This window comes from Diuraphis noxia, unplaced genomic scaffold (assembly GCF_037042655.1).
Source record: "Diuraphis noxia isolate RWA-SAM2 unplaced genomic scaffold, SU_Dnox_SAM2 contig0003, whole genome shotgun sequence".
Classification (NCBI taxonomy): Eukaryota; Metazoa; Arthropoda; class Insecta; order Hemiptera; family Aphididae; genus Diuraphis; species Diuraphis noxia.
The window spans coordinates 52,872,787-52,890,290 of NW_028301713.1; the positions used below are offsets into that span (position 1 = coordinate 52,872,787).

The 17,504-nt window shown below is 32.2% G+C and overlaps 1 protein-coding gene across 1 annotated transcript in view; it reads right to left on the reverse strand.

Annotated features, from left to right (window-relative positions):
• The window catches only part of lov (BTB/POZ domain-containing jim lovell protein), a 63,911-nt gene that overhangs the window by 26,352 nt on the left and 20,055 nt on the right, over nt 1-17,504 (reverse strand). The gene's annotated exons all lie outside the window — the stretch shown is intronic.

Here is a 17,504-nt window from a genome sequence, read left to right on the forward strand (position 1 = left end):
TAATGTCATTACACCGCCGCATTTTATCGTAATTATAAAATATTTTGGTAAGCCGTTCACTAACCACCAATTACCATGCAATATTTTCCAAATTTAGGCCGATCTGTATAACTCAAGGACACCGTAGACGACCGCGACGCATAACAGTCAACCCCATTGACTTTAAGCATAATAAATATTATTCATCGCAAAGATCGCAGTGACCCACACGTCCAAAGGTGTTATGATTTGAGTTTAGACTGTTTGCTATATAGATCCGCGAAAAATATATATCTAAACTAATAATCAATAATATTGCGGTTCACATGTGTAACAAATCAACGTCTACCATCCGTTGTGTTGCTAAGAATCACTAACGCAAATGTATTCATACGTCATAATTTATAGTTTATAATATCATCGTTACCCGCGAAGACACCGACAATTTCGATTTTTAAATAAAAATATTTGTACTTTGGCACATATTTCATTGTAAATTGCGTTCGTTCTCTCATTAATATTACATACCTAAAAATGTTTTACGGAATTAATAAAAAAAAATATCATTAATAATATAAGTATATAGGTATAAATTAAATTAATATAAATATTAATAATAATATAATAATATTATAATATCATATTAATAAAATAAATCTAATATGTCCAGTTGAACAGTTTAATTCACATTGTTGTTCATAATATTATTTAAGTGCGATGGTTAAAATACCACCATAACATAGGCAATATGTTATTCTTTTACAAAATATAGTAATATTATTCAAATGGACTGCTATGGACCTATGGTTGACCAGTAAAAATGTGCAGTCGATGTAAAGATAGCAACAGACATGAAAAATATAAGTACGCAGAAAATAGGAAATCTACTGATGTGAACGAAAACCTTCACACTTCATAAAGCAAAAAAAATTTAATTAAAATGGTTTTTAAATGTGGTGTAAAAATAACTACAAATTTATGTAAGAATACATTTATTTATTTTTTTTTTTTTTTTATGATAAACAACAATTTCCCGAGAAAATGAGTAATATTTTTGTTAAAACCATTCTATATAATATACACTATTATAGTATTATAAGACTTTAGTAAACATAATACACAATGTAGTTTTAAAACTGTATACAGAGTGATAATTTCGAACTCAAATCTACTCAAACAATCATGGCTTAAGGGGTAAGTATATAAATTTAAAGGTGTATTAATATGTTCGTATGGTTTCACAACATTCAACAGACAATAACAATAAAACCTAATAATATAAATACAATTCATAATATAAAATAAATATAAGAATTACTGATTTGATTGGATATTCATTCCCTTCGGTAAGTAACTTTCGTCACTTGAACACTTGCGAGAGGTAAGAGCGTGATTATAAGAACGAGGGAATATTGGTTGAGTCGTATTATTATTATTAATAATAATAAATAATACATTTATAACAATTAAAATTTGCTAATTATATATAATTAGTACTAAATACTATTGCCTATTTATTATTATTTTTTACTATTTAACAGCTGCAAAAACGAAAATTAATTACGGTCTGGAGGTCTAGACTATACCTAATAAAATTACTTTTTTTAACTATATTTTTTTATATTTTTTTATTGGTTTATTATTTAAGTGCTATTAAAGACAATAAGGATTAAGGAACTTTCTTAAGTTTTTTTTTAGTAAATGTTTAATGTTTTGTTTTTATCAATTATATTTTATACTGCACTATGGATTATTTTTTAACATATACCCAATATCTTATAAAATATATAATAACTTGTATAGTCGCTAATGAATAGTTTGTTATAAATAATTATATTATATTATTATAATCTATTCATTGTTTTAGAGTTTTAGAATACCTATACTGTTATGTACGTAGAAGAAATTGGTAACTTTGGAGTTGATATATATTTTCCAATATAATATTAAATATGTACACAGATCGTTTGATTACTATAATATAATATTTCATATACCGTTGAAACTATTTCAATATGAATAATGCATTGCATTTATTATATTCCTGCTCATAGATCTTGTACTATATTCTTAAACTATTAATTTCAGATACTAAATCTCAGATATTTCATTTGTAACGTTAATCGTAACTTGGGTTCTGCAATTTCCGGGAACGCAACTTACCGGGAATTCACGAGAATTTTAGGGGATATATAGCCTAGAACATCAAACAGTTCATGAGAAACAATTAGTATTTATTGATCATTATGTTGATCACACAGCGTATTTCAATAAATCAGATATTCAAAAAGTTTAATAAAATACAATGGGCACAAAATTAAATCATAAGTGAAAACAAATTAAATTGAAATTGTCAATCGAAAATAAAAAAAATTATGATTATACATTATATTGTGTTATGTCTTATCTTGTGTTTGTGTCCAGTGCATTTTCATTGGACTGTTATATCGTACAATTATTTAAGATCAAAAACAATGAAATTTAGTAACGTTAAATCAACTATGATTTGATGCACCTACGTGAAAGTATACTACCCTACACTTTCAAATTATAATGCATAAGGTTTTAATTACCAACTACCTTTCCATTTAAAATATCTTTTTTTTTTTGATTTTGATATTATCAATGTAAAACACTAACAAAATCTTTATGTTGAACATTTATATTCCAAATCCTTGTTAGTGGGGAAACTTCACAGAAAGAGTCCGTTTTGTGGGCTTACAAGCACAATGAATCTTATTAAGGTTCTTAGTTCTTAGTTTTCTTACTTATATCAAAATATGCAGTGATGCTGTTGAACGCAATCTTAGACAAATGGAAAATGTAGATTATGTGTAACTTTTTGATTTGAATAAAAAATATATTAAGTTAAAACCTTGTCATCTTGTCAACCATTCGAAATGAATTAATAAACTAGTTAATACTCGTATTAATAACTACGTGACACGTCTTGTCACAAGTGGTAATACCTCAGAATAATAGGTATAGTTATTCTATATTTAGCGGTTACAAAGTGATGCATCATTTATTAATCCCATCATAAAAATTAAATATATAACACCCAAGATACATGTATATTAAATAATGATAGTTAATTATATAATATTGGAACGACTCACACTAATTCATCAATCGACTAATATTTATTTAGTGACGAACGTCGGACACCGTTGCTCTATCAAAATCAAGTATTTTTTTATATATATTTTAATTTAACTTAAAAATATAAAGTTCATAATATTAGAAAAAATCCACCTAAAACTATATAGGTTTTAATGTTTATGTTCCTGTAACCCTCTGGGAATTTTTGGCAGCGCCAACCCTAGCCACATTATACGTAACAAGGGTAATAAAAATGGGTTGAAATTTAATCCCGTACCTAGGTACTTATTATGTCTCCATACCTAGAGTTTTACAATTTTTATTGTTTATAACAACATACCTACACATTACACATACTATTTATAGTAGGTAGCGAAGTACTAGTATATCATGTCCGTACGTATGTAGGTATTATAATATTATAAAATATCTACCTGTACCTACATTAAAATCGATCGATTTCGATGAATCAAATATAAAAAAATATGTAACTACCTATATGTATAAAATCTTAATATGATAATATACAGGTAGAGGCATATTGAACATGTTTGCATATAATATAGGTAATCTACATGTGTACATACAATATTATACATGCGATGGACAAAATATTACTATAATCACATACTGCAGAGTACAAAGCATAAATGAATTGGTATAATCATGTGTTTTTCATAATATGCATATTTATTCGATTACCCAACGATTTGTACGACGAAACGAGAACGTCAAACAAAAAATATGGACTAATATTTTATTATACTCTTGAACAATAATTGGACACTGACCTCGAGACTATTAATATTTGTGTACATTTGATATACCTATTTATTATTATTATTATTATTATTATTACTATCATTATTAATAACATAATATTATCTCAGGTGCATATAATTTGTAAATATTTGTCCGGTTTTTAATTATATATTATGTCTACGAACTGCTGTCAGATCAGACGACTATTAAAATGCATATAGGTATACATTATATACGGGTCCATTTACCAAATCGCCATCAATCATCGTACGATATTAGCTACAGTCGTCTCGAAAAACACCGTCGCCGTGACACAAGCATAATATAAACTAATACCAAACCATCTTTTTGTATTCCACTGCAAACGAACGGCGAGGTTTTGTGTCGTGTGAAATAATATTATTATTATACATTTATGTGGGCGCACAGTCGACAAATCGCTAAAGTACACTTTTACGCGCAGAGTTTTTAGTATTCTTAATAACGCTAAATATCAATACTCTCCCCCTACGCGACCACATTGAGCCCCCACACCGCCACCATCCCTCTTGCCCATCGAATCCACCACTCACGGGGTTCTCTCGCGAAACGTGATTATAACGATTTCTTAAAATCGGGCCGGGTGTGTGGGGGGTGCGTGTAGCCTTTAAAAAGATGATAATATTGATCTTTTTTTTACATTAAAAAAAAAAAAAAACTAAAACTAAAACTAACGGGGGTGAAGTGTTATGATGACTAGAGGGGTGTGTGAGGGGGTAGCGCGGTCGGGCAAATTATAAGTCGACGAGGGTGTATAATATATGTGTGTGTATATGTGTGTGCGTGCGTTCACTAGCGTGCGCATGTGTCTGTGTATGTACGGGTGTGTGAGTGTGTGTGTGCATTGTCTTTCTACCTCCCCCCGACCGGCACCGCACCCTCTGTTTCCGCGCTGCACAGGTCCGAACTCTGTTTCCTCTTCCCCTTTTTTTCCACCCCGCCGTTTCTTATTATATTCTTCTCATTTGTTACTGAACCCCCTTTCTTATTTAGCCCTAAAAAAAACCCACTGTGCAGTTCGTGTGTTAAAGCTTCGTCGCCGCCGCACTCTGTCTCTCCGTACAGCAGTGCGACGGTATATTATTTTTATAATAACGCACATTCGTAATACGAAAAAATAAAAAACGAAAATAACCAATAATATAATGGTAATGATAATAACAGACGAGAGCGGATGCAATTTCCATACCGTTCACAAATAATACACCACGTATCTGCAATGTTGCTGATGTTCAAATTTAATTCTATAATCATACACGATGGTGTATGTATATATACTGAATATACTCGTATATAATATATTGCACTGTAATAATATATAATATATATACGTTCCAACGAATTTATATTAGTATACATACGACTGGTGGTAAAAAAACAATTATTGAATCAATATTGTTAAAATACCAGGTATTTTATGAGATATTCATCCCTTATTTGCTAAAACTTAATTTTTAACATGACCATCACCATATTATTAACATATTAATTCGTATTTAATTTTCATGTTTGAGTATTGATTTCATGGAAAACATTTTAATCGCACGTTGAACTAATTTTTTTAATGCCCCAATTGCTTTATGATTTTTCTATATTGTCTGCAGTGTATAATCTATTTGTCTGGAATAATAATTAAAAAAAGACAATTTAAATGTATGCAAACATGCAAATAATCAATAAAACAATAAATTATGAAATCAAATCCATTTGATAATTTGAAAAGTATAGTTTTTTACCACTAATTTATATAATATGAAAGTAATACGTTACGCATATTATGTTATGCACGACAATAGGACATACTTCAAACAGTTAGCTATATTGGTATATCTAATATAACAATTTAGAAACAAAAACAAAATCTAATTTCGAGTTAGACGATTATTCTGTTGTTTTTTTCGAATTGATAAGTACCATCGACTGTCATTAAGTTTTAAATAAAATGTTCATTGGTTTATAAAATAATTATTTAACGAGATGACATTATCGAAAAGTAATATACGTTACGTATTTTTAGCGGTAAGAAATAAATAAATACCATCAGCAGATTGAACTGGTGCAATTGCATTCGTGTACCTATCACTATACGTAGATGGTTTAATATGACAATATATAGGTATGCTTGTATAAAACGGTTTCATAGCCCACGAAATGTACAAGTGATTTGATGTAATTATTTAAACGTCTCTGGGCTTCAACTAAATTACTTTGGTTGATTACGCGTCGACGTGTACCCTATATGCGTATGTATATATATTATATAGTATATACCTACGCATTTTCGTAAATTCGCTTGTGCTGTGGTCCACTCGATGTCTCGATGGTACATTTAACCCCTTTCTGAACTTCCGGATATTTATCGGCCAAACTCTGCCCATCAGCAGTTTGCCAAACATTCGCATTTACATCTGACGCATTTCCGTAATTGATCCATTTACGTTACGGGCCGCCAGCGGACCAATTACGAGGTGCACGCGTCGTGTACCGTGTGCTATGGAGGTTTCGATGTGCTATATTCATACATATACACACACATTAAGGGTGCAAAAAAAAAACTGGCGTTGGAATAAAATATATAAAATGTGAATAAGGCCGTGAATCGTGTAGTTGTTCGGTTCCTATAGGTATATAGATTTGGGGAGAGAGCGTTTTTTCTTGAATGGACCTTGACGGCGGCCCACTGACCCGGATAAAAAGGGCAAAAAAAAGGATGCATTTAGTTCCAAACTGCAGGGTCCCACGACCCCAACAGTTTGTTAAGTGGTCATTCACGTTTTCGCAAGGGGATGGATTCGTTTCCCCACGCAATATATAAGTATATAATACACATTACACACCATAAAGTCCGCAATGCAACCACCGACGATGCCCGTGCCTATACAGTGCTACAGCTCTACCGCACCTTTACCACTTTATCGCATCGAAGGGTGGTGATGACTGCTCCAGTTTACGCATTTTTGAATAATATTCTTGTTATCATATTGCCATTATTATAACAATATTATACGAGTTACCTATGTTGCCCTTATATCAAAATATATGCATACGAATAAAAAAAATCCAACGTTCGTATATTATTATTACAATATTATTATATGCTGTATATATATATATAGTATCGTATTGGCGAGGGTGAAAACACGGAGCGGCAAACATCACGCTTCCGAAAGAGTTACGGGTGATTTTAATATCGACATGGCATGATATAATATCAGGTATATAGCTACCGATATGTATAATATTATGTCATATATGTCGAAACGAGTCAAAAGACAAACAAGGGGTTAATAAACGCGCGTGGGCTCAAATCTCCATGTCTTGCTTCTGTAGACTTGCAGTATATGACCGATTTATATGGTCGATCGTATATAATATTATATATTTTGTATGCTCGGCAGAAGGCTGAGGTTTTTCCCTTAAAAAATCGTCGAGCAGAATAGATATGAAAAGTTTTTCTACTCGAATACATACAGTGTCATAATATAATTATTTATTATTCCGTTTAGAACGATGGCTCACGTGATAATAATATATCGTAGTCGTACTGCAATACGATGGCTATTATGATAATGTATTATACCTACTACAGTCGAGTCGCTATAACTCGAAGTAGAAACGGGATAAAAATTCGATTCAAAATATGTATTATTCGAGATATCTAACTAATTAATAGGGGAATAAAAATAAATTCGAGTTGTCAAGTTTTTCGAGTTATTGAGACTCAACTGTATATTTAATAGAATCTATCGGAGTAATAAGATACGCGATAACCAGCCAAAGGCTAAAGAGATATTACACAAGTATTTTATTTTCAGAGCAAATAATAATAATAATAACAGCTCTACATTGTTTCAAAATCGATAGTAATAAAATCAATAAAATAAAAATGTACGAATCTTATTATCATAGCGATACTACGCCCTTATAGTATCATAAAATATTCCACTTTAGAAATAAATAATAATTGGTAAAACTACAAAGAGTAGAGTCGCATAACATAATTTATGGATTTTAAACGATCTCATTGCTACAGCTAAAGTAGGTAGGTATTAATTATACGCACTCTAAATATTAAAATTTTAGCACGCACCTAAATATAACAGCACCACATTAACCAACTTGTATAAAAACCATAATGGACCTCCTTCTCTCATGTATTATGATACATGGACATACTAATTACGTCTGTTCACAAAATCTATGCAGAATTCATTATTATGGAGACGGTTGTATACGATTTTTGAGAACATATAATACTATAATACAGCAAAACATATTTTAACAACTTAACAACCATAAAATAACCACCAGTTATGTGTCTGAATTACAATATAATTAAGTAGACAAAAAAAGTATTTTGTCGAGGAATGAAGAAATTACTAAGTTTCAAAAATAGTTTCAAAATTTTCTAAATCCTGATAGACGTTCATCTTGTTCAGTTCGATTACTAAATATCTACGATAATGGAAACTTTCGTACAGGAAGTTAATAGGTATATATATTATATATAGTATTATATTATGTATAATATTATTATTATATTATTATTATATTATTAAGTGCCCTTAATCGATGTTCGATGAATCTAAATTGAGACACAAGTACCTGCCTATATAAAAAAAATATATAACCAATTGCAATAATGGTAATAATAATAACAATTGTATTTTATTATTAAATGTCTATAATATAGTATTTGGAAATCACTAAAACATTTAAATAGACACGGACAGCGCGTGGTAAATACAATAATTTCGATAAAACAATACATATTATATAACAATTATTTATTTAGATAACAAACGATATCGTTAAATAAAATCAACGAAGAACGTCACGACGGAAAGTCCATCCCGGACTGTCTATATATTATTATCTATCATACCTATGCGTATTTAAAACGCATATAATAATGTTAATAGACGATGCATAATATTATGTTAGAAATCAACAACCACTGTGTTCATTTAGGTACCTACGACATACAAGTCCGGAATTGTAAGTATATCTACGATAAAGTAGTATAATAATAATATAATTTGGACTGCGACATTGTATAATATATTATAGATCACGAGATTCGTCGGATTGAGGTCAGTACACAAATAAAAACGTCTCGTACAATAATTATTACGAATCTCATTCTATTTCCATTCATGTTAATACGATACGTGCACTATTTCAGTCTAATTTTTAATCGATCATTAGCCAGAATTTGATTACAGCAATATTATTGTCTATAGGCCGTGTAGGGGGCCTGCTGTGATTTTTGCCATTCGGTCATGAGTCATGACGTATTATTGCACTTAATATAAAAACGTGATGAGGGCGGCGGTCATTACCAGCTGATGGAATAAAAGCAACAATAGTATTATATTATATGACACGCAGTACGGTAGAGCGGATAGAGGTAGAAAAAAAAGAGACGTTAATGTTTTGACTAGTGGACGTCACTGTTTATATGTTTTTTTTCCTGTCACGCCGACACATATTATAATCCTGTTTATGTGTAATAGGTAATAGGTAATTCCATGCGAAGAATAAAAAAAGAGATAAAAACGATTTTTTTTTTTGATTATATAAAATTACATACCTACATAGACTAAAGTGATGACAAATCACTTCAAGAATTAACTTTTCGTTTCTAATTTATGATGTTCACATCACTTACATAATATCATATATATATATATATATTTACGTGACTAAATAGGCAGGCTCAGGTCCACCGACCAATAAATGTCACAAACGAGTGAGTAGAAGGTCCATATTTTCCAAGGAAAAACGTTCATAATATTCTAATGTTGATATATAATGTTCGTGAAATATACATTTTTGTTTGTTCGGTAGTTACCTCTTACCTACCTACTGTAGTTGATTTGTATTTTTTTTCTAAGATTAGAAAATCATATTTATGGTAAAATATACACAGACACAGTTTAGTGTCGGATACTATAAACCTATGTGTAATTTAGACGATCATGTGACCGCGAGACTAACTACAATAACACTATGATAAGCCATTCCGTTAGCATTTTTCCATCTGTATTGCTTTCGTACAATTTACGAAAGACGCTTGCTACGTACGTTAGACGATCCCGCAAACCGGGTAATTGTTGGTACAGCCATCCGACCAAATGGTAATCGGTGTAAGTACAATATTTTTTAGCGTGGATAAAAAATATTGAAAAACGGCACAATCGGAGTAGGTTCTATAATATAATATAAAAATAAAATATACTTTGCGCAATAGGTATAATACGGCGTATTCACAATTTTAATTTTAAACATAACGGACCATTTTCCGAATATCCCATCCCCTTTCAAAAATTAAATAATAATAATAATAAATCTGCCCACAATACAATTTGAAATCACGAAACACCCAATAATAAAAAGAGTCGACAACTACTTCAGATTTATAAACGTCTCAAAATAAGTGTGGTGATAATAATATAATATAATATAATATAATATTTATCGCAAATTTTTTTAGTGGATTTAAAGTTTCCTCAACGTACCCCAAAACAATAGAATATTGAGGCAATCGGGTACTAATATTTTTTGTCACTATATCTTTCACACTTGTAAAAACAGAACATTTTTATGTTTATCCGCGCACATTTGTATATTATACACTTAGAATATTGTAATTGAAAATATTTTCAAAAAATTTTCGATTTACGGTTTTACTCAGCGACGTAATTTCCTCTGTCATCAATCCTCCGTTTGATTTTAAGGTAACGAAAAGGAACTTTATTTCCGTTTAAAGAGTAATTATATTAACGAACACTTAATTTTTAGCCACCTTAAACACCATGCGTAGTGACGAAACGTGTGCAATTCTACCACCATGGTTTGAGGCGAGAAAAATAATCTGATAGTCTCGTAATCATATAATGATTTAGTAAACTCGTGTTATAATTTATATAATGTTATGGTAAATAATGGTACAATTCCTACACATCACTATATATAGCCAATGATTTACATACGTCATACGTGCAGAATATAAATTGGTAATCAGTTATTCTAAAACTCTGTTTGCGTCATAGTATTATAATTATTAATTATAACAATTAACAATATTACTACGATAAAAAAAATCAAGGTGTAACATTTTATGCAGTGACGAAGATGATTTATAAACGTTCGATAATAATATACCTAACGGTCATAAGTTACAGCTGCACCGAGACAAATAAATAAGTCAACATCATTGAGAAAAATAATAATAAACGCATAAATCTTTCGAGCAAACAAATGTCGTGTACTTTGGCCGTCGCTGGCAGTCGTGGTATCTATAGTATGGCAATGGTACCTAGACTAAACCTAATATTATATGTAGATGTAGACTGCAGTGTACACAGTGTCTTCTGACGTATACCGTCACTTTTAACGCATCATAATATACTCGTCGCGGGAGTGTACACGGTGTTCACGTCAGGTCTCTCTTCGACCCTGGAAACATTGTCACGCTCAGGTAGATCGAAGACTAATGATGGCACACACATACACACACACACACACACGCCCGCGATCTCACTCACACGATCACACGTACATGTACGAACACACGTAGAAACAAAACGGAGCAAGGAAAAATACGAAAATAAAATAAAAAAGGCGTCTTTATGATATATCCTATCGCACGGAAAAAATCGTGGTTTAATGACGACGTCTTGGAGGTAATTTGCATCCGGTGGGTAAGATACTTAATGTTTTCCCGTCTTTTTCATTTTTTTTCTCCGTCTTCTTCCAACCCACCGCGACCGTGCCGACCATAGAGTACACATTAATCATTTAAACACCAGGAGCATGATAATTCGGTAATTGACTTCGTATGAGAGATGTCCGTCTCCCGAGGCGGTGTCTTTTTTTACTTTTTTTTTTTTACCACGGTATTCGTGGTTTTATTCGATTTTTCAACGATGACAGGTCGACACGAATAAAGATGGGAATAATGAAAAAAAAAATAAAATAAAATAAGTGAAAACATATTAAAAATAATAACTTGACGTGGGAGGTAAAATGCGAATCAAATATCCAGAAGGCGAATCATTTGGCTAGCAAACTCAACGCTCAATTATGTCGGTGTCTTATAATATTATGTATGGTAGTCGGTAGACAATGCGAGTATTATATATAATAGGCAACTACATTGTACACGTTACTGTTGGGCTCTTTGCATTAGCCTCGACTGTTAATTCCGAGGCCCAATATATATCGAAAATACAGCAATATGGTTTTTGTTTTGTTTTTCGTGTTAGTCGCGAACAGTCAATTTCATTCAAATACTTTGTACTAGGTATTTTTAATATAATAATCAACAATTATTATAGTTAAACTAGTTTTTTATGTTAATAAATGCTATATATATATATATATATATTATATCGTTCGTATAGAAGTATTATATGTGTAAATGTCAACGTTCATAATATTGTTGCTATTCAAAATAATTAAATTTAAGTATTATTTTCATTAAATTTATTTTTATTTTTTGTATTCTTAACCAACAAAAGCTGCGAAATATTTCTTTTTGAACGATTGATTTTCATTTATATACCTACTTGTCATAGGTTCCAATGACAATTCAAGTGTAGAATATATAGGTGAGGACGTATGGATAAGACTATCAAATATTATGCAATTTTTTTCACAGGTAATAAACATTAGGTAGACAAACAGTATTTTTCGTATTTGATATGGACGTGTTAGTAGATTTTAAAAAGAAAGTCTACTAAATAAAAAAGAAACAATCATCTATGGGCTAGTGATTATTATAGTAAAAAGAATATGGTAAATATCATTTGTTGAACATTATAGCCTCCGGAGAAAGTCTGAAAACGGAGCATGCTTCCTGTATAGGTACATTTGATCAATTCACCGAACATTAATATTTAGTTACAGGTCATTATTGGATTATACCAGAAATCGTGGCATCGAATGAAACTTATCGCTAAATCAGCTAAATAATTAATCAACATTTATTTTGTAATTTATAAACCAAATGTATTATTCAGTAATACTTTACTACGCTTATAAGTATATCCAAAAACGTTTATATTATAAGTATAAAGAGATATAGTAGTTAAGTTAGATATCTATTTTTTATTTTATTTTACAACAGCACAACAAATATTTTTTACTTGAACAATTGCATATTATTTAAAATTAGATTAATGTTCTTAATAATTAATACCTAGGTACCTGTAACATGTAAATACATTATGATTAACAAAGAATAGTCTTGAATTATTTGCAATACGATCCTACGGCAAAAAAATATAAAATACTAAAAATGGAACTATACATATACTCGTATCATGGATAAGATTATTAAACAACATATATTAATTTCAAATGTATTGAAATTGTATCTGGAAAAATTAAACGTTAAGAATCTATTTCAATGGATTAAAATATAGTAAAATATATATATATATATTATATATAAAACAAGTTATTGTGATCATCGTATTATTTTGTGCAATGCAAGTTCAAATAATACTTATTAGCGATACCTATGTATTTTTATTATTATTAATTTTAGCTTTTAGACTTATTTTAAATATTCCTCAGTATGTTTCAGAGTAATAAAGGAAAACAAATTTAGGCCTTCGATATTATTTTAATAAATATATAATACAACGCAACAACATTTCATTAAAAAAAAGCTCATTAACTTCTATAGTGAAAACCGAGTCTTTGCCATCGTGTAACAAGATATGCCTTTATATACTTCAATTCACTCGCGCACGAATATCTTAAGCTCGATGGAGCTAAAGGCACTTGTAAACAAACAAATAAAAAAAAACTAACACTTCATCAACCGTAAGGCGAATATCTGTAAATTTGTCAAATCCTCTAATTGGACACAGCGGTGAGTGTGTGTATATATAATAATATAATATATTATATTCTAGTAGTATATATATGCTATATGATATAGTCCCCATACGCATTTCAAACGCTCTGCTGGTGACAATTAACTGGGCTATTGTTACACTAATGACACTAAGGTTATCTACCCTCCTCCCATTGTACCCTGAGACTATATACAACACTGCACGTTTGGACCGAACTTTATCATTATTATCATCGTAGTCGGTTTTCTTAGCTGCTGTCCGAGAAACGTCGGCCACCGCCCCCTCGTGCGGTGACCCTCCTGTGTTGTCTTTAGCTCCCCGAGCCTTTGCCAGTAATTAATTAAAGGGGTAGTGTGGCGTGATGTACTACGGGCGGGTGCGCGCGGGAGACGCCGTAGAGGAGAAGACTAAAAGGGACACGGACCTATACCGACCACCACATGAAGCCGTCCTTGCTCGTGCATAATCGATATTCATATACACACATACTCGCACACGCTAACATACACGTATGTTATGTACATATATCAGTATGCATACGTTATATATACACGATGTGTTTAACTATATATATATATACGTGTAAGAGCATGGTGCGTGTGTGCACACACACGCATGCAAAAGGGAGACGTGCGTGTTTGTGTGCGTTGGCTTGTGGCCGACATTTATTCTTAAGTCTCCGCTGTGTGTATGTCCGGCACCGGTGCGAGGCGGGGGGAGGGGGGGTCGGCCGACGAGTTGGCGGGCGGTGGTGGAGAGAGGAGCTATCGTACGGCTACAAACCAACACTGCAGGGCTCGGGGTACTGAGGTGTGGACGAGGCGGCGGCAGCGGTCGTTGTCGTGGACGGGTATGGACGTGGGTGAGCCATGTTAGTGGCAGTGGGTGAGTAGGAGTAGGGGTACTAATGTCTTATGTGTGTGACGCAGAAACCCCTAAACTTGCTCACGCGATTGTGAACGTATACGTATATCCTTTATAATGTGTTCGTGTGTAATAACGAAATTTAACTTTGGGCCCAACTAATCTACATGAGGGAAACGGACCGGGGATGGCCGGGGATCGATAATGTTTCTCTGAAACACACATGCACGTTTTGTTCGACATGCTAACCCGTGGCCGAATACGCGTCGTGGAGGGCATTTTTTTTCGTTTCGTTTCGTTTAGTTTCACGCGAAACAACAACGCGCGTATGAAAACCATACGAAAATCAAACGCCACGTGTATATGACGTACACGGACATTATAACCGCAATACGTGTAACTATATAGATTATAGACAGGTGCCTAGTATACTACAGTGGCAAACGATCGGTTAAGTCGCTCACTACCTACCTATAAATATTAAAAGTTATAATATATATGAGTGGATGTGCAAAGGCACAAACACACACCGTGCTACATAATATATATGAGTACACCTTATGTAACGGACAGCGTGCAGAAATATCATGATAATAAATAATAATATAAGGTCTAGAATATTCTCAAAACACGATTTAAGATTTTATTCGATATTCGCTAATATTATTCACCACAGGCTCCCTTTTCTGTACGCTGTTGCAGCGCGTATACGACCTGCGTGATATCATATCGTTCAACTTAATATCATATTATATACATTTTACACAAACACATACATTATACATGCACTTGCATGATATAGTCACAAACAAAATATTAGTACAGTAGGTACGGCATAATGTTATAATCATCATAACAAACGATACACACGAGTTGTACATGCAGAGAGTGTATATAATAATATCATAACACTTGGAAATGCAACATATGACATTATAACGTATTTACGTCGAGTCTATACAGTATACACGAAAATTATAGGTGGTCGGTACCTTACTTTTTTACAAATAATAACCGGATATAACCGAAATTATTGACCGTTCTTTGCTCGCGTCGTGAAATAATACTTTTATTATTAATATCTTCATAATAACGCGTCACTATATATACATAATAATATTATATTAAATAAGAAACTGTGCAGGTGCGTAAATTGTAAAAAAAAACATAAAAGTTATTATATATCATATTATTATGAAGACAAGACTCGATCAGCTCGTTTGATTGTTTTCTCGGTCCACTGACATCTGCTGCTATATAGTTTCGACAGAAACTGCAGACCAAAACAGGGGTAATCGTACTAAAGATTATAACGACAAAGAGAGAGATAGGATGTATCGGATTTAGTTCGTTATCGGTGGTGCCTGGTTTACTGTGCGTCAGATAATATATGAATCGACGGTGGTTAGTGTTCAGTGTACCAATAATGTACACGCGAATTTGACGACGACAATGTGTCGTAGAGGAGACCAACAGACAACAGATTTCAAACGTTTCTCAAATGTGCGGTTTCCCATCTGCGCTGAAGATATGGTATACAAACGTGTAATTGGGACTCTCGTTAATTATTATATAGGTATCACGACCGACATGGTATAAACCAAACGTGTTAACAATGGCTCATGCTCTCACTCAGCCGCACAGCAGCGGAGAGGATGTGACGGTTATTTCTGAATCAGAGGCCTGGTGGAAGTATGGACATTTACTCGACGTCGTTTATATTGTTGTTGTTGTTCGTTTACGCGTATATTATTATTCTTTGCCACGAAATGGATTTATCAAAACGGGCAATTATTATAGTATAATATATACCTATATATATATATATATATGTAGGTATATATTATGAGTATATTACATTGTGCAATATATGCGTGTTTCCGACTTGAATCGTTCGCTCTTTATATCCATAAAAAAACATATTAATATTATTACATAATTATGTCGACTCGGTCTCTTTGGTTTCATAAAAAATATTGTTTGAATGTATAACAACTCTGTTTGAAACATTTTAAATACTTTTTAACAACCTATATCTGCAAATTAAGGACAAATCCAACACTTCTCAATTAAAATTTGAAATGGTTATAACGATTTCAACAAATATATTGAATAAGTTGATTCTAATTTAAATAGTTAACTCTTAAAATCTTTAATAATATTATATAAATATTTACTACGGTATAAAATGCAAAAATAACTAACATAAAGCTCAAAAATTCTTTATTTTTTCTAACTTTTTTTATTCAGCAAGTTTCGTTTGTTCAGTTCATGTCCAGACATGTACACGCAGAATAGGTGGTTTTTTTGTAGCTAGGCTACAACACGCGTGTATCGTGCAGCAGATAAGCTTCAGTGTTGAGAATAAAGCATTAAAAAATCGTCAGTTTTCATAAGAAGTACCCACATACCTATATAGTATATAATATATTATAATATTAGGTAGGTATTAAGATACGTGTCATCGAGAATCGAGAATCGAGAATCGAAATCTTATATAGTCCATATTATAGTCAACGACGAAACAAAGGAACGAAAATAATAACACTAATTTCATCCTATAATAATACATGGGCATGAGCACCCGTAACGTGATGGTTTTCCGCTGCCCGCGGCCCAACAACATCAAGTATAGGTAGCGATCGGCGCGGAATCATCCAAAGATATATTATTATATTGTTGTTGTATACTTATACAACGGAGAAAATAATATAATATTATTATATTATATATTTAACAACAATGAAACACCACTTGCGTATATAGTGGTAGTGGTGGAGAGGAGTCCGAAGATTTCCTGTGTGTGCGGTCCCAGTGTAGAGTGATTGCGTGTGTGTGTGTGTGTTTGCGCACGCGGAAAAAACATAATGGTCCGGGCTAATTAGC